This window comes from Meles meles, chromosome 21 (assembly GCF_922984935.1).
Source record: "Meles meles chromosome 21, mMelMel3.1 paternal haplotype, whole genome shotgun sequence".
NCBI classification, from domain to species: Eukaryota; Metazoa; Chordata; class Mammalia; order Carnivora; family Mustelidae; genus Meles; species Meles meles.
In genome coordinates this window covers 6,345,858-6,369,559 of record NC_060086.1, presented here as the reverse complement: position 1 = coordinate 6,369,559, position 23,702 = coordinate 6,345,858, and the positions used below count along the sequence as shown (strand labels likewise).

General features: G+C 61.0%; 1 protein-coding gene across 6 annotated transcripts in view; it reads left to right on the top strand.

Annotated features, from left to right (window-relative positions):
* Window positions 1–23,702, top strand: part of GTF2IRD1 (GTF2I repeat domain containing 1) — a 94,352-nt gene that overhangs the window by 7,334 nt on the left and 63,316 nt on the right. Inside the window, exon 1 of one of the 6 annotated variants that reach the window (XM_045993462.1) lies at window positions 23,481–23,556. The exons of the other annotated variants lie outside the window; for them this stretch is intronic. The gene's annotated coding sequence lies outside the window, so the exon portion shown is untranslated. Of the gene's footprint in view, window positions 1–23,480; window positions 23,557–23,702 lie in introns of those variants that run through there. 6 annotated transcript variants of the gene reach the window in all.

Here is a 23,702-nt window from a genome sequence, read left to right as displayed (position 1 = left end):
AGCTGGTTTTTCAGGTGTGCCGGCTTTTGGCAGAGGCCCAGGTGGGGGAGAGCTAGGGCCTTTGGGAAGGGGGGTGGTTGCCCCTGTCCCCACTTTGGGTGGTGGTGTGTGTGTGCCTGGCTTCCAGCTGGGGGTGCAGCCCTCTGGGCTGGTGAGCTGACCACCTCCTCCCTCCGGTCCTGGTCCATCGTCCTACACATCCCAGGGATGGATGCTCTTCCTTGCCCCGGGTCAGAGGCCAGTGCCCCGCCTTGGGGCTTCTTTACCTGTCTCAGGCCTTCCCTACTTGCCACCAGGGATGCCAGGGAACCGGCAGGGCCTTTGAAGCCAGACAGACGTGGGTTCACGTCCCAGTTCTGACTGCCGTCGTGCTGTGTGATCTCAGGCAAGTGACTTGACCTCTCTGAGCCTCAACTGAACAAATGGGGCTTCTCCCTGCGTTGCAGTGCTCTGGGGAGGATCAGCATGATCGGTTGGGGGAAGCGGGGTGCCCTTCCGTTCAAGAGTGCTTCCTCACCTTGTCACATGATGACCCCAGGGTCTCACTCTCTGGGGGCCCCGGCCCTGCCCGGAGACCAGCCGGATGCCATCCTTCCGTGCCATGCTCTTCCCTCCTCTGCCCGTGGAGCCTGGAGCGTGCCGTGCCTCAGTTGCTGTTTCTGCGAGCTGGGAAAACCCCAGGGTGGACCTGGTTGGATCCCTGGGGTTGGGGCTATGCAGGGCCAGTGGCCCTGTGGCAGCTTTTTGGAGAGCCCTTCTTTCCCTTTGGGATATGCCTGAGAGCAGCCTGTAAGAGGTGACTTTTCACTGGCCCCTGAGGATGGGTCGGGGTTTGGACCCAAGAGTAGTCTGGGGTGGGCATCGCAAGTGCAGGTGTGGGGAGGCGGGAGCGGGGAGTTTGCGGGGCGAAACAGCGTACGGGTGTAGAGGCAGGAGTGTCCGTGATGGCGCTGTGGCCGGGTGGTTGTTTCCTCGGCGGGGCCCAGCTCGGGGCATTGTGTGGGGTCCAGGCATAGACCTTCCTCTGGCTGCCTCACTCCCAGACTGGGCACGGCCAGGCCCTGGCCTGTTTCTGTGCAAGCCTGTGAGCTTCCCTGGGTTTCTAGAACATACGGCGCTTCTGTCTGGCTTGCCCGTCTGCTGGTGCTTCTCCCGGGAACGGACGTGGTGCTCCCTGTCCATTTCATCAGGCCAGTTGTTACTTGTGGGTCTCGGCTCGGGTGGCCCTTTTCTCTGGGAGCCTTCCCTGTGTCCCCTTCCAGGGCTGTGCCAGGTGCCCCTCCTCTGGGTTCCTGCAGGCCCCGAATGTCCCCCAGCACGGCCTTCCTCACGCCCTGTGTTCCGGCCGTCCTTGGACTTGCCTGTCACCCTCCGTTAGGTCCGTGGCTTGGTGCCTTGGTGCCTTGTCCCTCCACCTCCATGGGGGGGACGACACTGTGTCTCCGGGGCCGGGTGCAGCCCAGTCTTGGGGGGGGTTCCGTTCTGCGAAGGGCAGCTGGTGTGTGCGCTGTGTGTGTGTGTGTGTGTGTGCAGGGAGCACAGGTGTGGAGCGTCAGGACAGCTAATCCCCTGGGCTGTTTAGACACACATGCTTGTGTGCGTGCACATGGGTGTGTATGTGCGTGTGCACGTGTGTGTGGCATTCCAAGGGCCGCCGGCGGTGACCGGCTGGAATAACCTGGCGTTTCGCTGAGTCCCGAACACTAGCCAGGCACGGGTGCCGCCCGTGTGCAAAGCCCCTCGAGTCCCGGCAGGTGGCCCTGGGGGACGAGGCTGCTGGTTAGGAGCACGCTTGGCTCCAGGTCATCGAAAACCTCACCTGACCAGCTTTGATGGGGGCTCAGGAATGAGCCCTTAGCTTGCTGGATTGTCAAAGCGCCTTTAAACATTATTGTCTTGGAAGCATGTGCTGAAGTGCGCTTTCCCAGTCGTGTGCTATCCACCGCTCATGTCAGGGCATTTCATCACCCGGAAAAGAAATCCTGACCCACGGGGGAGTCAGCCCTCCGCTCCTCTCGCTCCCCCACCCCCACCCCTGGCAACCACTGACTCACGTTCTGTCCCTGCAGACTTGCCTCTTCTGGACGTTTCGTGTCCGTGGAATACCGTGACACGTGGCCTCGTGTCCGGCTTCTTTCCCTCCGCATCATGTTTCTGAGGTTCATCGTGTTGTGGCCGGTGTCGAGGTCTGTTCCTTTTTTGTGGCTGAATACTGTTCCCGTGTGAGGCTGGACCACCTCTTGCTTCTCCATCCGTTGGTTGAGGGACGTCGGGGTTGTTGCCCTCTCGGCTTGTATACGAGCTTTCATGTGAACTGTCCTGTCTGTTCCCCTGGCTAAACTCCTGTGAGTGGACTTGCTGCATTACGATGACAGTGTCGCGTTTAACATACTGAGGGGCTGTCCGGCTGCTTTCCGAAGGGGCTGCACCGTTTTTACATTCACACTGGCAGTATATGCGGGTTCCGGTTCCTCTGCGTCCTTGCCAACACTTGGTATTGTCGTTTTGATTCTAGCGGTCCTAGGAAGGGTGAAGTGCTGTCTCATGTGATTTTGATTTAGCTTGTTGGATTTTGTCCTTATGCGTATGCCTCTTGGTCACAGAATGGCTGCCTCCCTTCCAGCCCTCACACCCATGGTCCAGATGGAGAGAAGGAGTGAGGGCAGAATGCTTCTTTCAAAGCTCTGCCTTTATGCATGCTCTCCTCGGGGGCTTCCCTGACCTTGCACAGGTCAGACTTTTGTCCTGTGGTGCCCCCTAACTACAAGGGAACTGGGAGGTTAGAGACATGCCTATTGGGGAGGAAGGGGATTGGGAATGCCAGTGGGCAGGCATTGCCTCTCTTTGCCTCTCATAGCCCAGACCGGTGTGGACATCTGCATTGCTCCAGGAACATGAAGACGGATATGGAGCACCCCCTGCCCCCAACAATTAGGGCGGGGACTTAGATCATGGGCGCTTGGCTCTTATGCGGCCCAGAGTTACCACTGCCCATCTGGGGGCTTATGGGGATCCCACTTTGTGGAGGGCAGTGGGTGCCCTCACCCCCATTCCCATCCAGAGACCTCCTTTCTGCTTAGCCCAGGAGGCCTATAGCCCAGGGCTCACTCGATTCTGCCTCAGGGCCTTTGCTCCTCCCCTCCCTGCATCCAGCTATGGAACGTCTGGCCTGGGCTAGACCCCAGACACTGCTGGTGGGAGTAAGGTGGTGTGGCCATTTTTGGAAAACAGTCCGTTTATTATTTTCGTGGACATTAATCATGTCGTAAAATTCGCCGTCTTAAAGTATTCTGCTCCGTGGTTTTTCGTACCGTCACAAGTTGTACGGCTATCACCACAGTCTCATTCCAGAACTTTCATCACCCCCGAAAGAAACCCCATACCCATTAGCGGTTCCTCCCCACTCCCAGCCCCCTAGCAACCACTGCTGGTGTCCCTGTGGACTTGGGGACACCTGTGGACTTGGGGACACCTGTTTGTGAAGTTAAGACATGCGGCTTGCCGTAGGACCCGGCAGTTCTGGTCCTCGGGATTTACCCAAGGGAAATGAAAACTAAGGTTTACATAAGAACCTGAAGAAGAGAAATATATCAGAAGCGCCTTTCTTCATCATTGCCCCACGTGGCAACACTGTGTCCAGCCAGGGGTGCATGGATAAGCAAACCCCAAATTCAGCCTGTGGGGTACGAGTCAGCGTTAAAAAGCAACACACAGCGCGGGTGCTGACAGGTGGCAGACCCAGAAAGCCAGGCCCTGTGGTGTTTGCGTGACAGCTCGGAAGATGCAAAACTAAGGGACCCGGAGTTGCGTAGGGGCGGTTTGACGGGGGGCATGGAGGAACTTGGGGCGCTGATGGTGCTGCCCTGTGTCTTGATTGTGGTGGCCGTTACAAGAGATCGCATCTGTAAAAACTCACCCAACTCCGCCAGAGTGTGAATTTCAATGTGTGTATGTTACCCCTCAGTTTCAGAAAGCCAGCCTGATCCTGATCTGGCCTTTCCCTATTAACCGCCATGCAGGGTGAGCCCTTCCATCTACGTTAGGGGGTGCCGATCCTCTGCAGACACGTGACTGTTGGGTCTGGGGCTTTCAGATTGGCTCAGGGAACTTATGTCCAGCGCCCCCTCCCGCCGCCGTCCTCGGGCCTCCTTCTACCTCTGCTGCTCACGAGCCTCTTGGATGGCATCTGCTGTGCCCTGTGCCTTAGATCCACGAACCATTAGAACTGGAAGGGACCTCAGAATAGGTGAATGACCTTTCCTTTTCGGATGGGGGAGCAGAGGCCAGGGCTGGAAGGCATTGGGCTGATTCCAGGATTACGAGAGTCAGGATCCAAAACCACATCTCATGACTCCTGGGCTGGGTCTCCTTTCCCTCCTGGGGGGTGTGCCTGGAGCCTCCCTTGTCTGCTGGTTCCTGGAGACTGGGCGGGCACATTGAGGCCAGACGGCTGGCGGGAGGCTTTGGGGCAGCGCATGGCTGAAGGCAGGGGTGGGGGATGGGTCAGGGCCTCTAAGACACCCCAGATGAGGAGAGAAGGGAGTGTTGCACAGGGTGGCTGGAGGTGGAACGGTGACGTGTAGGACTGGCCGGGGGCCCCCAGGGACAGGCAACAGACGGGGTGCTGGCTTCTGCCCTGGAAACCCATGGCATCAGGGTAACCCCGAAGCCCCATTATGTGTCCAGGTAAATCCAGCAGCCGCGGTCCTTGGGGTTGGCAGAGTGAGGCTGACGGTGGAGAGAGCCCAGGAGACCCTGACCGGGAGCAGGTGGGATGTCGTGGGTGGTGGCCCTCCTCCGATGGGTGGGCCTGGCTTCAGAGAGGCAGGCCCCGGGTTTCTCCTGGCGTTGATGTTGAGTCACCGCTGTGTGGGCCATGTCCCCACCTCGATGCACGGCTGAGAGGTCTGGAGGCTATTGGGAGGGTGGGCCTGGGGGAGGGGACAGGCTGGTCGGCCTGCCACACGGAGCTGGAGCTGGCTCCCAGCCAGGTTCATGTCACCCGCTTCAGAGAGCCAGCTCAGAGCTGTGTCCGCCCCACGAGGAGGGTTCTCACGCTGCAGGCCTTGGAAAGCCAGCAGCTGCCTTGGAGGGGGACATGAGGATGCCAGGAGTAAGGCCTGAGACCCCTCCCCACCCAGCTGCACCTCTGCGGGGGCCACAGCTTTGGAAGAGGACTGGTTCTCTGATCCCAGGCTTCGATGGGGGTCCTTTTGGGGCAGGAAACCAGGGACTCCCTGCTCCCACGCGTGGGGCTCTGTGCTGCTGCAGATGGGTGGTGGGTGACCCTGAGGGCTGGGCTCTGTGTTGCGGGCAGGCAGTTCCTGGAATCCTGCCATGCTGTGTCTGTAACCACCCCACCGTCTTGGGAGGCCCATGATCTTGGCAGCACAGGACCCTTTCCTGGGCCCTCAGCCCTGTTTGTGGCTCGGAAAATGAGGTCTCCATACTTTGGGGCCCCTTCTGGTTTGAGACTCCCAGGGCCTCCTGGAAGGCCTCCTGGGGCCTCCTGTGGCCCCAGACAGGAAGCCTGGCCCCTTTCCTGAAGTTCCTCACCCTCCCCGGAGGCAGAAAAGGAGTTTGTGTTAAGTAGGCCCTCTGAGATCTATGTGCCATTGCAGGGCAGTGAGGGGGACCTGGGGGTGCTGCTTTGGGGGTGTGGTCATGGGTTGGGTGCGCTTTTGCTCCTCTGGCAGACTTGGCTTTGACTCTTCTGGCTGTGTGACCTTGGGCAAGTTACTCAGCCTCTCTGAGTATCCCCATCTTCACCCGTCAAACGGCACGAAAGCCACTGGGCTCTAGGTCTGCTGCGGAGGCCTGAAAGGATGTGCTCACAGCACAGCACTGGGCAGGCGTGTGGCTGCTGATGGCGATGTGAGCCTAACGCGCCGTGGCGTCTCAGCTCCGCCCAAGACCAAGGTAGGGTTAGATAGAAAGTCTCTGCTGGGCCTTGCTTTCACCTCCCACCGCTGCTCCGTGAGGGAGGAAGCGGCAGGGAGCTGTGGCTGTCCGTCCTTATTGGAGGCAGAGACTGAGGCCCAGAGAGGGGAAGCAGGCTGCCCAGCATCACACAGCCCCTGGGTTCGCAGAGCCTTGACTAGCCCCAGATCTCACAAGGACTGGCCCGCACCGTTGGGCTTTGGTGAGGGGCTGCTGTGTCCTGGGTTTCCCCGCTCTAGGGAGGAGATGGTGCGGCCTGGGCTGGGATCCTCCTGATTTTCCCGTCCCCGGGAGGGCTCTGCAGAATCCCACCACCTGGCCAGAGCTTCAGCGGGCCTGGCTTGCCCTGGTGGATCGAGGTGGTCAGGCTCTCCTCGCCCGCGTGAGGGAGTGGTGAGCACAGAGCAGGGCCGTAGTGAGTGTTTACACATGAGCACATAGGCTTTGGGGTGGGAAGCCAGGAGACGGCGTGAACACGGCCACGGCGCCTCTCCCCCACTGGGGTTCTTGTGTAATCACAGGAAGGTCACCTACGCACCAGCGCGGGAGGGGTGATGGTCCCTACCCTGTCCTGCCTCTCTCCTGGGGATCCTGGGAAGACCGATGCGATGGAGTGTGAAAGCCGTGATGGAAGCGGGGGTGCACTTGTGTGTCCTTGTCTGTGTCCGGGACCCTCCAGCCACAAAATAAGGCGTGTCATCCCCCAGGGACCAGGTGATTACTGTGAGCCAGCCCCCGACCCAGCAGGTGGCAGCGGGGACTTCAGTAGGATGCCCCCGGACAGACCTGGGGGGCCTGCGCGGATACTGAAGTATTTGTGGAAGGGGCGGGGCGGGGCGGGCGCAGGTGGGCAGGAGCCGCGACGCATGCGCACAGCCAGCCCGCGGGCCTGGAGGGGGTCCAGGCGGCAGGTCCATCTGACAAATGCCTCTGAACGGGGACAGCCTCCTCGCTCGAAGGCCGCCACCACTTACAACTTCCAGCTTCGCTTTCCCCACCTGGGAGCTCCGGGGCAGGGATTGGGCCTGGGGCATTCAGGTGCCTGAGGGGTCCAAGCGATGCGTGGGTGCCCCCGCGTCCGACACATGGGTATGCCGCCCTCGCCCCGGGGACGCATGGGCCCCGGCCTGGCCCCGGCAGGGAGCTCCTGGAGCGGGGAGCGTGGGAGGAGGGGGTCCTGCAGGCTGTGGCGTTGGGATTTAAAGGAGCAAGAGGTGTGGGGTCGGAGGGCATGGGGGCTGGGGGCATTGGGGTTGGGGGCAGGGCGGCTGTGATGACGGCCGTGGGGTGCCCAGGTGTGGGGGCCAGATGCCAGGGGAGCGGGTGGGATGGTCCCTTCACCTGGGGTGCGGGGTAAGAAGGTCCTGGGAGAAATTGCCAAAGGGCCAGTTGAGCCCTGTTTTGGGGTGGTGTCTGGAGTTAGAGGCCGCCCCTCCCCCTGCCAGCCTGCAGCAGGGCACGGCCTTCCCTGGGACCCCTGCCCCGCACCCCCGGCCGCCTGGGCTGAGGGGCCAGCCCCCCGCAGGAGGAGGGAGGGAGCTGGCTGGCTGGGCTGGGAACCTGGGAGCCAGAGCCCTGGGATTAGATCACCCACCGTGATTAGCTTTTTTCCGCCCGGCCTTTTCCCGACAAGAAAGGGCCTGATGCTCCCCATCCACATTGCTCATCCTTCTGAGAAGGCCTGTTTACGTCTGGCAAAGGGGGCTCTCGGGAGACGCGATCGCCCCAGTGCTGGCTCCTTCCCACCATCTCCTGACAGCCACCCCCAAGCGCTTAAGAACCCATACGTGCTTTCACTGCGTGCGTGGCCAAGGGTCAGCCCGATCGGGGCAGGACGGGGGTGGGGGGGACAGGTACCGGCGTCCCCTGATTCCCAGCCCAGTGCCGGGCCTGTGTTCCCCGCCCCTGGGCCCCCTCACGCGGGGGAACAGAAGCAGCCCTGTGCTGCCCGTCGGTCGGGCTGCGTGAGCTCACCAGGAGGCACGGCACCCAGTGGTGTCAGGGCGGGACAGCAGCGCCGCCGCCGTGCCTTTAATGAGCGCCTGTGGTCTCCGGGCCCCGCGCCAGACAGCCTGCGTGGGCAGGTCCCGCACCCCCTCCCTGGGCTGGCTTGTGGTTTCCCTCTCCTGTGCACACCTCCCTGTCCAGGGGAAGGAAGCCGTGGGGCAGGGACCCTCTATCATCCTAGACCACCAGAGGGCCTGGGCGGAGAGATCTTTGACCTTCCTCGTCCTCACTTGACCTCTGACTTCTCTGCTGCGTTGTTCCGGGGCCTCTGCTGCTCCTGCATCTCTCAGATTTCAAGCCTTGAGCCCAGAGCCCCCCACCTAGCCCCCAGCCCCGATCAGGTTACAGGTGGCCCTCCTGACCGAGACCCTGCCTCTTCCCCCCACCTTTTTGTTCCCTGCCGAGCCGGGGGCACCATCACCCACCCCATCATCAGAACCAGAAGCCCAGGCGTCATTCCAGGTGGCCCCTCCTCGGGGCTCCCCTGTCCACGCTGGCACGAACCTCTGTGTCACAGACCCGCTCTCCTCCGTCCTGCTGCTGCCCTCGGCCTGAGACCTGCCCATCTCTGGCCCGGACCCCTGCAGAAGCTTCAGAACTACCCGCTCCCCGGGTATGGATCCACGTCGGCCCAGTCCTGCCAGGACCCCCCCAAAACTGACCACATCTTGCCCTTGCTCCAAACTCTGCAACGAATCCTGCCCCCCCCAGTGACGACCTTCTAAAGTCCCTGACCTGGTGCCCATGGCGGGGGCTGGCTCTCCGCCCACCACTTCCTGCTCCTTCTCGGCCCTTCCAGCCCCGCGGGGCCGGCCCCCCCCAGTCCCCCCACCCCCGGTCAGGCCTAGCCGAGACACACGTGGGCGGCTGGGCTGCTGCTTGGGCTTCCCGGGCAGCCGGTAATTTGGCACGCCTTCAGACGGGTCTCGCCGTGTTTGCTCAGCATCTCTTGCCTGGGCGGGGGCGCCGGGGTGCCGGGCGGGCAGCGTGGTCGTCCTCCCTGGGCCCAGCTCCCCTGTGGCCTGACGTCCTGCTCGGCTCAGGAGTCACCTCTTCCAAGGAGCCTCCCCTGACTTCCCCACGCGCTGGCCTGGGCTTCTTGCAAGTTCCTTATTTTTACCTTTCACTGACGTGTAACTTACTGTAAAACGCGGACATCGCAAGTGTCGAGCGTGACGAGTTTCTGCCTGCGTGGACACCCCCAACCGCCATTTCAATTAGGATGTATCACCGTGTTTTAATCTTTTTTTTTAATAGCCTATTTTATTGTCGGGGTCCAAGCTGCCCCCTTCCCCCACCTGGGACTCTCAGGGGCGGGAGCGCCTGCTGTGGGTGTCGTGGGGTGTCCAACGAAGTGTGTGGTGGCCACATCCCATGTGCGTGACCACGAGGGGGCTTGCGGCCGGTGCTGTGGCCCTGCAAGGTCAGATGCCCCGTCCTCTGCTGGGACAGGGCTTGGTCCCCTCTTTCCCAGCCAAGGGCCTCTGCAGGGAGCTGGGGCCCCGCCCGGGGAGGCCCCTGCGGCCTGGCAGCCTAGAGATTAGTCTCCAAGGCCACCACACCAGTTGCCATAGGCACGCGGCCCCAGTCAGGATCGCGATTTCTCATCCTAGTCACGCAGGCGGCGGCTGCCCCTGCCCGCCCGCCAGGAGCCAGGAGCCGGGCTTTAAATAACGGGGCAGAAACCTGACCCCAGAGAGCCGTCTGTCCACCGGAGCCCGGGCTCCCCTCCTGGCAAGGCAAGCACAGGGCCACCGGCCACCCCGTCCCCGCTGCAGCACCCCATCTTCTGTAGGGCACAGACACACGCTGACACGCAGGGGCTCCCCTTGTTGTCTTGTGCCCAGGACGCAGGCCTGGCCCCATCCTGGCCCTGGGGAGCCCCGTCCGGGAGGCGTCCACCCCGCTTCACGAACCCCTCTCTACCTCGGACACATGAAGCCATACCTTCTGGAACCCTTGGACCGAGAGAGGTGGCTTCCCACGGCTTCCCACGGCTTGGGCCACTGAGCTGCCCCTTCCCCCAGCTCCCCCTCCCCAGAGAAGGTGGGAGGCCTCCCTCATTTTCCAGGAAAGCGGCAGGAGGCATGTGCTTCCTTGGGCCTGCCCTTTGCCCGGCCCCTGGGCCTGCTTTCCTGCCGGGGTGGGGGGGGTGGGGAGGCCATAAGGAGGGAGCTTTCTGTTCTTTCTTGCTCAGTCGCAAAAGTGATAATGTCCTTAGCTCAGAGAACATGCAAAAGACCAAAAAGCAGTGGGAAGGTGGGTCACTCATGGACCCCCCCCCCCCCCAGCGAGGTGAAGGGCCTGTGTGGTGTCTGTTGCTGGCTTTGTCCACGTGTCCCTGGGGCCAGTCGCCACGACGCTGCTTCCAGCCCCCTGGGGGCTCCTGGATGGTCTCCTGCTTCCCTTCGGTGTGTTGGGTGCCGTGTGTTCTTGTAGGTGTGTGGCGCGCTTTGACGAGATGCCTTTGCACATGAATCACCGAGTTGCGGAGAATTTTCTCAGGATAAAGTGATGGGACTGGAAGGGCTGGGCCCAGGGTAGGAACCCGGGTCCTCCCCTCTGGGGGTCTGTCACGGCCAGCTCTCCTGGTGTCTGCTGCCTGCCTGGGGATCCCGGCATCTGACGTCTTTTTAAAACTTTTTTATTGAGGGGGAGAAAAGCTAGTCATTATAAGTCAGCAGCTCGGGAAGTTTTCAGAAACCGAATTACCCAAGTCGCAACCCAGATGGACAACAGAACGTTCCCAGCCCCCAGAAGCCCCATTCATGCCCTTCTAGCCAGAGCACCAGCGTCCTGACTTCGAACGTTGGAGTTCAGATGTGTTTGAGCCGCGCATCAATGGAATCCTACGGTGTGACCTTGGGCTTCTGGGTGCTTTCATCACACTGGAGGGACTCGGCCGTGTTGCTCTGTGTCACTGTGGTGTGTTCCTGTCTGATGTCTTTTTCAATGGACCAGGGGCTGGGGAGAAGGCCCAGGAAGCCAGTGCACGTGGGCACGGTGCTAAAACCAGGATGCCTACTGTTGCAGCGGTTGCCCAGGTACAAAGAAATCAAGTTTGTTTCCGGAAGGACCTGCGCCAGTGACTCGGAGAGAATTTGCAATGGCGTAGCAGTTACGCACAGTTGGGGGGGGGGGGTGGCATTGTGTCGCATTATGGCATGAACGTGCACTGGGTGTCCGGAGATCTGGGGCGTGAGCCAGGCTCTCTGGGCCTCAGTTTCCCCACATGCACAGGGAGGTGGTTGGGCGAGGGGCCCGTCCAGCTCTGCACACCCTGACTTTGTGTCTTTAGAAGCGCCCAGAGCTTATTATCTGAAGTGGTCAGAGCTTCTCGCTGTGTCTTCCTTCTGTCTGGCCTCAGTTTCTACCCAAAGCAAAGGTGAGCTGTCCTTGACCTCTGCCCCCGTGACTCCCTGCCAGGTGACTTGTGGAAGTCTCTCCTTCAAGAAACGTGCGCACTCCTTCTTCAAAAGGTCTTGATAAATGGGCAGTTTCCCCTTGCAGACCTCCAGGGACGGGGAGCTCAGTGCCCACATAGCCCCCTGTTCTGCCCTCTCCGGGGACCGCCCTCCCCGCTGGGAAGTGTTTCCTTGGGTCGAACCAAAGCCCGTATCCCTGTGACTTCTGTCCTGTGACGCCAGTGAGCCTGGGGCTAGTGTGGGACTTCAGAGCCTGTTATGGGATCAAGGCTTGGGGAGGCCATGCACATCACCAGACCTAGTGTCGGCAGAGGGGGTCCCGTGATAACACTCAGTCCATGGTTGTTATTACTTAGTTGTGGTAAAACACCCATCCTATTGGATTGACCGTCTCAACAGTCCTTACATGCCCAGTAGCATAGGTACATTGACGTTCTGATGCAACCCATTTCCAGAACTTTCTCACCTGCCCGTACTGAAATTCTCTCCCCAATAAACACAAAGTCCCCCTCGCCCTCCCCCTGAGCCCCTGGCCCGCACCATGCTCCTTCCTGTCCGTGTGCATACGCCTGTTCCAGGGACCTCCCGTAAGTGGACGTAGACGCTAGCGGCCTTTTTGCCACTGGCTCATCTTACTCAGCATGGTGTCCTTAGGGTTCACCCATGTTGTAGAATATTCCAGAATTCCCTTCCTGCTTAAAAGTAATATTTTCGGGGGGCGCCTGAGGGGTTCAGTTGGTTGAACATCTGACTTTTTTTTTTTTAAGATTTTATTTATTTATTTGATAGAAATCACAAGAGAGGCAGGCAGAGAGAGAGGAAGGGAAGCAGGCTCTCCGTGGAGCAGAGAACCCAATGCGGGGCTCGATCCCAGGACCCTGAGATCATGACCTGAGCTGAAGGCAGAGGCTTAACCCACTGAGCCACCCAGGCGCCCCAACCATCTGACTCTTGATTTCAGCTAAGGTCCTGATCTCAGGGCCATGGGATCGAGATCCGTGTTGGGTTCAACACTCAGCATGGTATCTGCTTGTCTCTTCTCTCTGCTCCTCACCCTCCCAGAAATAAGTAAATAAATAAATATTCTGAATAATATTCTGTTGTATGTCTAGATCACATCTTTTTTTTTTTTTAAGATTTTATTTATTTGACAGACAGAGATCACACGTAGGCAGAGAGGCAGGCAGAGAGAGAGAGAAGGAAGCAGGCTCCCCGCTGAGCAGAGAGCCCAATGTGGGGCTCGATCCCAGGACCCTGAGATCATGACCTGAGCTGAAGGCAGAGGCTTAACCCACTGAGCCACCCAGGCGCCCCAAGACCACATCTTCTGTATCCGTCCCTCCATCAGTGGACGCTGGGCTTCCTCCCACCTTCTGGCTATTGCAGACGGTGCTGCCGTGAGCATGGGTATAGAAATGTCTCTCTGAGACTGTTATTTTATTACCACCCACACTGCTCTAAGATCTCCAGCTGGGAACGCTTCTGATAGGTCGCCTCTTCTAGTCCTTACCCAGGGCCCGAGTCCATTCATTCAGCAGCCAGCAGAGACTTCTGGCCTCCAACAGTCTGTTTCAACTAATGTTGTTTACTCCCCCGCCCTCCCCAGTGCGTTGCGGTAGGTCTGTACTGTTGCCCCATGTTACAGACGACGAGAGCAGGGTCCAGGGAAATTAAATAACAAGATATCTGGATGTGCGTGACCCAGCCCTGGGCACCTGCTCAGCCCTTTAGAGGGACTGACACCTGTCTTCTGGTGCTCCGTCCTGAGTGGTGACTTCGGTCCCTTCGGCCTAAAGGGGCAGTGGGCACTTGCTCCATGGGCAGGGGAGAAGAGGGCCACTTGGGGTCCTGCTACAGACGCCTAGATTCTCGCCGTGGGAACCAAACGGGACCTGCGCTCTACCCATCAACTGGAAAGGGAATCTTTTTTTTTTTTTTTTTTTAAAGTTTTCACTTACTTGTCGGGGAGAGAGCACAAGCAGGGGGAGTGGCAGGCAGAGAGAGAGGAGGAAGCAGGCTCCCTGCTGAGCAGAGAGCCTGATGTGGGGCTCGATCCCAGGACCCTGAGATCATGACCTGAGCCAAAGGCAGAGGCTTAACTGAACCACGCAGGTGTCCCTGGGAAGGGAATCCTGGTCTGTTATAAAATAGACCAGGCCACAAAAATAGGTGACTTTATAACCAGTAAATGCTGACTTCCTGGGACGCTTCGTTTTTAAACTTTAAAAAAGTGCAGCGCCCAGTGCGGTGAGTTTTCACCTGTGCGGACAGCCACAGGGGAAAAAAACCTCCATTAAATGTCGCTTAAGTGGGCCTGGCTCCGTCGGTGGAACAAACAGCTCTTGATCTCGGGTTGTGAGTTCGAGCCTCATGTTGGGTTCAGAGATTACTTAAAATCTTAAAAAAAAAAAAAGAAAGAAAAGAAAAAGAAGAAAAGGTGGCTTAAGCAATGTGGACATTGACTATCTGGCTTGGAAGCCCAGATTCCAAGTCACGGAGGGCCAGGTTCCTCCACGGGATGTCCTCCACATCACCTCCTGGGCAGGCTCCTCTTGTGGTTCCCCACGTGGCTGCCATGGTTGGGGGAGTCCCATGCAGAAGAGGGAGGACATCCCTGGTTTCAGTCACTTTTGAAAACCAAGGAGAAGTTCCCTAGGAGCCCCTCGAGTCGGAGTAGCCAGGATTGGGTCATAGGGTTCTCTTGAAAGCAACCTCAGGTTAGGGACCAGGATTGTCTGGATCTAAGCAGTAGAGAATCACCAAGATTCGCTGCCCCAGGCACCTGCCGTGAGATGCCAGGACACAGAGAGGGCTCCGTTAGCAGGGAAAAGGGACCAGGGCCGGGGACGGCACTCAGTGTCCGGATTGCGGCTGGTATAAGACCCCCCAGCCACCCTGCCTGCATCCTTCCCGGGCAGACAGAAGTGGAACTCAGGGCTTCGGCCCAGTGTCTTCTCTGCCAGCCGCTGTGATGGTGAACAGTGGGAGGGGGCAGAAATCAGGGCCCCGGGTGTCTCCATCCCCACTGGGGAGCCCCCCGGGAGAGGAGAGGAAGTATCCAGTGGGGGGAGGGGCTGCTGGGGAGGAGAAAATTCTCCCACGGGGGAGAATTTTGTTTGTTCTCTCAAGCTTCTTTTTCCAGAAACAGAAGCATATGGCGGCGGATGGTGCGGGGGCCGTGTTTGGGGGGGGTGTGTTTTTGCCTTTGACTTTTGCGTGGTTGAGTGCTTTTTTTTTTTGAAACGAGCTCTTGAGCCTAGCTGGTTCTTAGGGCACTGAGACTTGAATCAGAGGCGTTTCCCTGGCATCCAGAGAAATCCAGCCGTTTCCAGGGGTGGTTCTGGGGTTTCTGATGAGGAAGGGATCGGAGAACTTCCTGGCAGACCCAGGTCTGAGCTCTTGTGAGGTCTGAGCTTAGGAATATGTGTCCCGGGGATTGAGGATGTGGACCGTGACTCGGGAGTGGGGGTGTGAGGTGTGACGTTGTCCAGGATTCATTTTCTGTAACAAATTGCAGAAACATGGTGCTTTCAAACAACCAAAACTTGCTCTCTCTGGTTCTGGAGGCCGGAACCTAGATCGGGGCCACCGGCTCGAAATACAGGAGTCAGCAGAGCCAGGTGCCCTTGGGGGGCTGTCGGGGAGAATCTGCCTCCTCTTGCCTCTTCCGGCTCCTGTGGCTGCCGGCATCCTTTGGCTTGCGGCCGCGCCGCTCCACTCCCCAAGGCCAGCAGATTCTCTGCGCGTGACCTTCTCCTCCCTGCGTGTCAAACCCGTCGCCTTACGAGGATCCGTGTGATGGCATTCAGGGCCCCCCTTGATAATCCAGGATAATCTCTCCGTCTCACCGTCATTCATTCAGTCGCCGTCTCTGTGAAAGGGAGTCTTTCCCGTATAAGGTGACATTTACAGGCTGCAGCGGTTAGGGCAGGAGTGTCTTCTGGGGGCCACTTTGGGGCCTCCCATGAGTCTCTAAGGGCAATTAGAGCAGCTGTTCTCCAACACGGGCTCATAGAGTACATGCAGTCTAGGGAGAGGCAGGCGCGTGGGGGTTCTGCTCCTCTGCCCGACCCAGCTGTGTCGGCGCTGGGGGACCCTCGAGGGCATGGATGGGACACCCCAAACATCTTTCCAGGCTCTAGCCCCCCTCTCAAACAGCTGCCCATTGGAGGTGCACCTGCTCTGCACGCTCTGCCCCGGGGGTGTATCAGCACCGATCGCTGTGTAACAAGTAGCCCCAGACTCAGAACTATGCAACAGCAGTCATTTCCTGCTTTAATCTCTCAGTTTGGGGCTTGGCCGGCCTTGGCCTGATGGTTCTTGCTCAGGATCTCCTGCACGGGCAGTCAGAAGATGGCTGGGGTTGGGGCTCTCTCAGAGACTTCTTCCTTGCTGGCCGCTGGCCCGGGAAAGAGCTGGGTCTCCCCAGGCTTCACTAGATCCCTGCCCCCCGCCCCGTCTATCACTGCGGCTTCGGGATAGCCGGACCGCTGACGTTTCGGCTCAGAGCTCCCATGCCGAGTGTCTCCGGGAGGGAATGAGAGGCCAGGAGGAGCCCAGTGCCTTTTGGGGAGCGGCCCTCGGAGGTCATGTGGTGGTGATGCCAGCGCTGTGTGTGGGTTAGAAGTGGGTCATGAGGGCCCGTGTTCAAGAGGGGGGCAACTGGATGCCTCCACTTGTGGGGGGATGTGTCCAGTAATTTGTTGTCACACTGAGAGCCACAGGGGAGGACACACCAGAGAAGGGGACCCCGGGGGCCCAAAATGTGGATTTCTTTGCCTAGTGGACTTCAGGGACCCTGAGCACCCAGGAGGTAATCTGGGGGCCTGCAAACTGCTGTCCCCTGGAGGGGGGCTGGAGCGGGGCCCCCTGAAGTGCAGGCCCAGGCTCCGGGGCTGAGGGTGGGATGGAGCACGGACGGTCTCTGCGAGGTCTCTGACCTCGGTCTCTGTTGTCAGGGCTCAGGGATCTGCCCCAGCTCCCCTTCCAGCCTCCACGAGGACCCATACCACGCCCTGCTGGCTGGTGCCTCAGGGCCTTCGCTAGTGCTACTCCCTGTCCAGAATATCCCGTCCACCTCCCCCACCTACTTTCTTCTTGCCTCCCGATTCCTTCAAACCTGCGTAAGTGGCCCCTCCCCACCAAACACCTTTGCTGGCCGGGCTCTGTACCAGGCTGCTTCTGGGCAGGTCTGGGGGGCACACAAGAGCTGGTACTTTCATGGGGGCCCAGGTGTCTCTGCGTCCTGGCAGAGGGAGAGTCGCAGGGCAGGAGGAAGGAGCTGTGGGTGTCTACCAAGGGACAACAGGCTGGCCAGGGGGGTCAGGATCAGAGGCACCAACGTGCCTGACACGCTGACGCTAAGCAAGCCAGGAAAAGGGGAGGGTGTCTCTTACAATGGACATGGAGGTGCCGGCTTCCAGAAGCCAGAGGACAGGCGTGTCCTGAGCCCTGCAGGCCGGGGTTGGGGGCCCTGGAGGGAGGACAGTGGGCCGGCAGCAGAAGCAGGTCAACTGGACAGGACTGCGGCGTGTTTCCTGTTCATCTCTGTGCCGGCAGGTTGTCCTGCCTGGGCTTGGGCTGGCATCTTCTCTGTGAGAAGTCTCTGTGAGGGTCCCCCCACACTCACGAGGGACCGTGCCTGGGGACTGGCCTGGGGAAGACTTGCACGACCACAGTTGTGTGTACACCTGTGCATGTGTGAGAACGTGTAAGCGTGTTTGCCTTCCTAGTGCTCACACTCATCTCTGGGTCAGAGGTAAGCTTCTCAGGTACTACCCTCCCCCACCTCTGTCCCTTGCTCCATTCCGCAGAGGCCAGCGAGCATCCTCTCTAACTCTAGGATTGACACTCCAGAGCGAACACTGGGCGAGTACCACCAAGCGCTTCCCTTTGCTTGCAGAGTGAAGGTTGTGTATCCGCAGGCCAAGCGTCTCCGCTGTCCCCCCGAAGCCACCTTTCCATGTGTGCCCCCCAGAGAACTCCTCTTCACCCTTCAAAGCCCACCTCCACATCCATCAACTCCGAGAAACCTGGTTTGGAGACCCCTGCTCCCCCAGAGCTAAAGAAACAGAAGATGCGAGGAACCCCTTTCCCTGGTGCCAGGCTCTGTAACTCGGGCACGCTTCCCCGCTTATCCTCATTTCATGGTCTCATCATTCTCTGTGGACCGGCGCGGTCATCTGAGTCCTTTCCAAGTCTGCCTGGCCCGGGGCAGGCTCCCCAGGAGGATTGGATAAACAGGTTGGGGTGAAGGGAGGCCTGGGAAGCCTCCTGCCTGAGACCTCCTGAGAGGTACCCCGGCCTCCGCTTCTGTGGAGCTCCCTGCCTGGGGACCGGGACCCAGCCGCTGGCCAGGTGGAGGTCTGCTCTCTCCCCGCGCAGCCCATCTGGGTGGCCAGTGAACACCCCGTGTAGCCCTCAGCGATCAACAAGTGTGTGGAAGGGAAGGAGGGAGGGAGGGGTGCCCCCGCCCCCGTGATGGAGGGGGCGGAGCAGACCTAGCTCGTGGGTGGCCCCCAGCTCGCCGTTCCCTAGCATGCTGGTCCTAGGAGAGCTGGAAGCCTTAGGTTCATGGTTCAGTCCCAAAGCGGTGGGGACAAGGGACCCTCCCCAGCCTGGTGGGCCAGGCCACGGGCTGCCACTGTGGCGAGAGAGAGGGGCTCCTCTTGTTCTTTGTGGGTCGTGAACACACTCTCCCCTTTCTTACCCATCCCCGTGCCTTCCGCCACGGTGCTTGCCGTCTCAGACGCACGTACGGTCCCATCTGCACTCAGCGGACGCGCGCAGATGCCCACTGACACGCCCGCCTCCTTCCCCACGGACGTGTCAGGCTTTAGTAGACGTGCGGGGAAGAGGGGGGTCGGGCTCTGGATTCCCTGGCCAGGGAAGGCACCCGCCAGTGGGGACCCCAGTTTTGGGGGACGGGCCCACTGCCCGCAGGGCCTCCTGGGGTCTCCTTACCTGCGCCTGCCTGGGCCCCACAGGCGAGGAAGCCGAGTGCTGGGTGGGCTCCCCTTTCCCTGCCGGCCAGGCCAAGCCTGCCGATCGGTTGGCATCCCAGAGGGACGTAGTTGAAGGCCGCATCAGGAGGGACCCCGGTTCCGTCGGGGTGATCTGGGCCGAGACCCCCCCTTTTCCACATGCTGGTTCTGGGGTTTACGGTTAGGGAGCTTGAGGCTCGAGGTCCTGCTCTGGAAAGTGAGGCGGTTGGGGGGATTCGCCAGACATCGGGGTTCACCAGGCCTGGGTCCTTGGGAAACGGCCATGTCGCTCCCTCCTTCACGCCTCTCTGCTGAGCCCCTGGCAGGGAGGGGGCAGCCAGGTCCCTGGACGGCTGGCTGAGTCCACCTCCTTGGCACTTGCCGTTTGAGGCCTTGGCCCCTTTGGGTGTCCTCTGCATGTCACCCTGAGCCCCGGGGCCCACGGTGTGGAGGCCTGGCCCCTGGACTCCTGTCATCGAACATCCAAGCTCTGCCTCAGTCTCTCTGCTGGCCTCCGGGAGTCTCACCACGCTCGGCCTTCCACCGTGAGCCCCATGCCTCAGAACGAGGAGCCTTGCCCCAAGTAGGAACAATAAAGGCCTGGTTGTATCAGATGTCCCACAGGTCATCCTGCCTTTGTCACTCCCTTTGAACAGGAAGGTCCTGTGGGTCTTGGTTTCTTCACCCTTGAAATGGGCGAAGTCCCCTCCATCCTGCCCACTCCCTGGACAGAGGTCCCAGACGTCAGGGTGCTCATGAATGGGACAGTAGTGTCCAAGGGGACCCCGGTGGACAGCCGTGGTTGGTGGCCATGAGGCCCGCTCTTCAGCCTGGAGGGGGGAAGGAGCCGCCCGTAAAAGCAGGGCGAGGAGGGAGGAGGGAGGAGGTTGAACCCTTGGATGAGGGACCAACCAGATGCTGGCGGGGAAGGGGAGTCCAAGATGGTCCGGGCCGAGAGGTTCCTCTGCAGCCCTGACTTTTTTGCTTGCACACTCGTCTCCCATCTCTGATCCCAGCAGCCCCGTTCCCGTGTCCTGCTGGGCCACACGTCACTGCTAGGGATCAGGTTCCTGCTAGGGCCAGCACCTGTCTCCCCAGGCAGGAAGCCCACGGGCGGCAGAGAGGACAGGAACAGGGACACCTCCCGCCGAGCCTCCCAGCTGGCCTGGAGTGCCCAGCGTACAGCGTTTGGGATTCGAGACCCCAGCTGAGCGCAGTCTGCTGGCGGGCTGGCCCCAGGGTCGCTGGAGAGTGGGCTTTCTGGGCCCGGCCCCCACGGGTGCCTTCCCACTGGGGACAGGTCTGCCCTGGGTCGGGGCCCTAGTGACTCAGATGGGCACACAAGCCCTTGGCTAATCTCTGGCTCAGATACCAGGCTGGCCTCCAACTCTCAGTCTGGGCAAGGAGGTGGGGGGAGGTGGGTGCAGGCAGCAAGAGGGGAGCTGCTCGGAAACGGGAGTTGGGATGCGGGGGCTGGACCCGTGCCCAGAGGTCCTCCCGGCTGTGTGTCAGGCTCCCCCGGGAACTTAAAGACACAGTGTCCCGGGCCCGGGCGCCGACCTGTCACCTCTGGGCTTCTAGGGGCCGGGGCCCGGGAAGCTGGGAGTTGGAGACTGGTTTTGGCAGCGAGCAGGGGTACGTGCCGTCTTGCTCCCAGGTACAGAGGGACGGGGCCGACGTCACACAGGAGGGTTCCCGCAGACCGGGGACCCGGCATCTTCACTCGCCCCCGCTCTGCCTTTTAGTGCTTCATGAAACAAGACCCTGGCCCACATCTGGTCTTCAGACAGGTCAAGAGAGCGGCGTCCCCCTCTTCCTTGAGATCTCTGTGGAGAAGGAAGTCCTGTCCCCTCCCCCGGGAACCAACCAGCCCATCTCACACGCTGGTGACCACCCCCCCCCCGCCGCCCCAGATAGGAGTCCGCGGGCTCTGGCGCTGGGGTCCTGAGCCGCGCAGAGGGGCGCCCGTCCAGGACCCCTGACCCAGCAGCCTCCGTCGCTTTCAGTTCCTGGACTGTTCCTCCGTGATCCCAAAGCAGGCACGCTTGCCATGTTGCACGCTGCCTCTCTCTTTTTAGAAAAAGTTTTATTTTTTGAGAGCCTTCCAAGCCCAAACTTGTCGCTCTGCATATAGCTTGTGACCGTCCTGGTTCCTGCCGCCCATCGCACTGGCTGGTTCCCCGAATATTTGTCGTGCGCCCATGAAAACCCAAGCAGGCGTTCAAGGCAGCAGGCGTCCCGTGACCCTGGCAGGCGGCACAGCCCCGGCCCCGCCAGGGCTCCCATTCCTGCTGGGGAGGTCGGGCGAGGAGCCCGTGAACAGGTCCCTTCGGATGCCAGCAGGTTCTGTGCGGGAAAGAAGAGACGGGGAGCCGGCGTGCGGGTGAGCCAGCCGTGCGGTCGGGGGTGGGGTGCCGGGGAGCCGGTGATGGGGGCTGGGACGGCGAGGACGGCGGCGGCAGGAGGGGCAGGCCCGGGAGAGCCCGCTGCACAGGGGAACCGCAGTCGTAGTGCCCAGAGAGGGGAGCCCAGGTGGCACGCGAGGGACAAGAGGGCAATGGACCAGAGCCTGGCACATAGAAGAAAGGGCCCCTGGACCCGAGGCCGGTGGGCCCCGCTCACACAGCACCCATGCTCGGGGAGCTGTTGTCTGGACTCTTCCGGGTAAGGGGCGTGAGACTGACGTGGCTGCTCTTGGCAGGAGGGGACTGTGGTGACAAGAGCAGGGCAGGGAGGCCAGCGAGGAGGCCCGGCCATGGCGTGAGCGAGCAAGGATGGTGGCCCAGGCGGTGACGAGAGGTGGCCCGGGCGGTGACGAGAGGTGGCCCGGGCGGTGACGAGAGGTGGGCAGATCTGGCTGCTTTCTGGAGCCGCACAAGCGGCGATCTCCCCACATCGTTCTAGAGGCAGGGGAGGAGGAAGCCGGGGACGAGGTTGGAGCCCGAGCACCCCAGTGGCCGGCCAGGGAGGAGCCGGTCTGAGCGGGAAATAGGGCCTGCTCTGGCCGAGTGGCCTCTTAGACGTTGAAGAGGAGGAGGTGGTGGTCAAGGATGGGGAGAGAAGCCTAGAGGCACCAGCCTCCAGGTGACGTTAAGCCCAAAAGATTGCCTGGCAGCACAGGACAGAATTGGACGGGGAAGAGGAGGGGCCAGGATGGAACCTAGCGGTCAGCGCCGGCGGTCGGGTTGGCGGTCAGTGCCAGCAGGGCGAGTGGCCGGGAGGTGGGAGGTAAACCAGGCGGGTGGCCGCTGGCAGCCTCAGAAGCATCTGTCGGGGAAGAGAGGTTGTGTCTGTCGGGGAAGAGAGGTTGCGTGCTACTTGCCTTCCGACCCTTTCAGGCCTGTCCACCCAGGAACCCGAGGGCGGCTGGCAGTCCCTCCCGACCTGTCCCCTGCTTCAGGAGCCAGCTGCCTGTCCCCTGACGTGACGCTTCTGATGTCCTCCCCTGGGGGCCCCAGAGCAGGGCTTGGGTGTCCCCGGCCTTGCCCAGCCCTGGCCTCTGGGCTGCGGTGCATGGGGGCTCCAGCCGTGGCTCCTGTCCTCACTGCCCTCCCCCTGCACCCCCACTCCCGCCGGCCCCCGGGACGCTGTCCCATTAGTGCTGTCCCCTCGCCTCCCGGTTTAGTGCTCTCGTCTTCCCGTTCTCTATTCTGAATCGTTTGTTGGCTTTATCGGGTGGTTTTCTCGCGGCCCCGAGCTCTCGTGCCTCTGGCCAGATGAGGCCTTCCCCTCTCCCAGAGGCCGCGGGCATTCGCAGGAGGGTCTGCTCCCTCCCGTCCCCCAGAGTGCACCCACCTTCCCCTGGACACAGAGCCCTGCCTTCCCTCCCTCCCTCCGTCCTTCCCTGCCTGCATCCCTCATTCCTTCCTAAGTGGATTAGGACTCTGCAGGAAGGAGCCACCAGCTGTCTGGGGCCACCGGGAGGCCGGGGCTGTCTGGTGCCTGCAGCTTTGCCCTGATTCAATTTGGGCGGGGAGGCTGGCGGGCTGAGGTCTTTCTGGGAACGGCTGGAGGGGGTGGCCCGAGGGCAGGGAGGAGCCTTCTTGCGCCCCGGGCAGGGGTTGCAGGGTGGACCCTCCAGTGGGCTTCCAACCGCACAAGGCCTCAGGCTCTGGCCAGTGGCTCCCTGCGGCTCCCATGAGGATGTCCCCGACATGGCCTGTCATGCTCTCCGCGTCCCCTAATACCGTGGACTTCAGGCATTATAAAGTCGCAGCCCGGTTGAAGAAATACATTTTGTAAACATTTCGGAGTGAACCCAATTCCCCTGCTGGCCGACTGCTGACCGACCAGCTGTTAAAATCGATATTTATTCACAGCCAAATAGCAGACCCGGGCCAGACGGGGGGCACATTCGCACAGCTGTAGCTGGGACATTCCTTACCTTGTCGTGTGTGATGCTCTCTGACACTCACTCCGTACGGCCGGTTTCATGACTCACGGGTGGTGGTGCGTGGCGGGCCCTGAGCTGCGCCCTGGGGGGTGGCAGTGACGGGCAAGCTGGTCTCTGCCCTCAGAGAGCTTGTGGTCCGGGGGGGGGGTGCAGGCCACTGCGGTGGCAGAAGACAGACGCTCCGGCTTGGGCACCGTCAGCCTGCCCGGTGACCCCGTCTGCAGGAAGCCGGGAGGCCAGGACCCCCAGGCTCCCTCTGAGGCCTGCAGTCCTGCTCCCTGCTTGTGCCTCTGACCTGGCCTGGGGTCGTGCACAGATCATTAGGGGAGCCAAACCCCGAGAGGAAAACCCAGGGCCCCTGCCTCCACCCTCTGCCCTCTCCTTTGCTTGGATTGGCAAGAGGAAGGCTCTGGTACTGGGGCAGCCCCTGGACCTGATTTCTGGGGTTCTGCTGGGGAGGGGCAGGACAGAATTGGAAGCGGGATAGGGTGACCTTTGTGTCTCATCTCATGGGTGTGCGGCCCGGACCAGGTGGTGCGCGGGCGGCAGACCCGTCCCCTGCCTGGGAGAGCCCTGACGTCGGGCCCCAGTCTACGGGCACTCCAGCAAGGGGAGGGCGCACCTCTGTCCTCCAGGAGCCTCGTGACAAGGGGACAAAGTCCTGTCTTGGGGAAACCCTGTCCTGAGATGATGTGGCCTCCACTTTTTGAATCTTTCTGAACCTCTGAGACGGGCTCCTGGGCCTCGGGGCAGTGGCCTTGCCCACTGCAGCCTGTTCGAAAGCTGTGACGGGGGAGCCTGGCGACAGGTGGGAGGCCGGCCAGGACCCTTGGCCCAGGCAGTGCGGGAAGTGGCAGGAAGAAGTGGGGCCGTTGAGGGCACCCTCCTAGCAGAGGTGATCCTTAAAAGCTGAGTGGGCGGTCGGTACACGACAGAGGGGCCAGCAGGCCATTC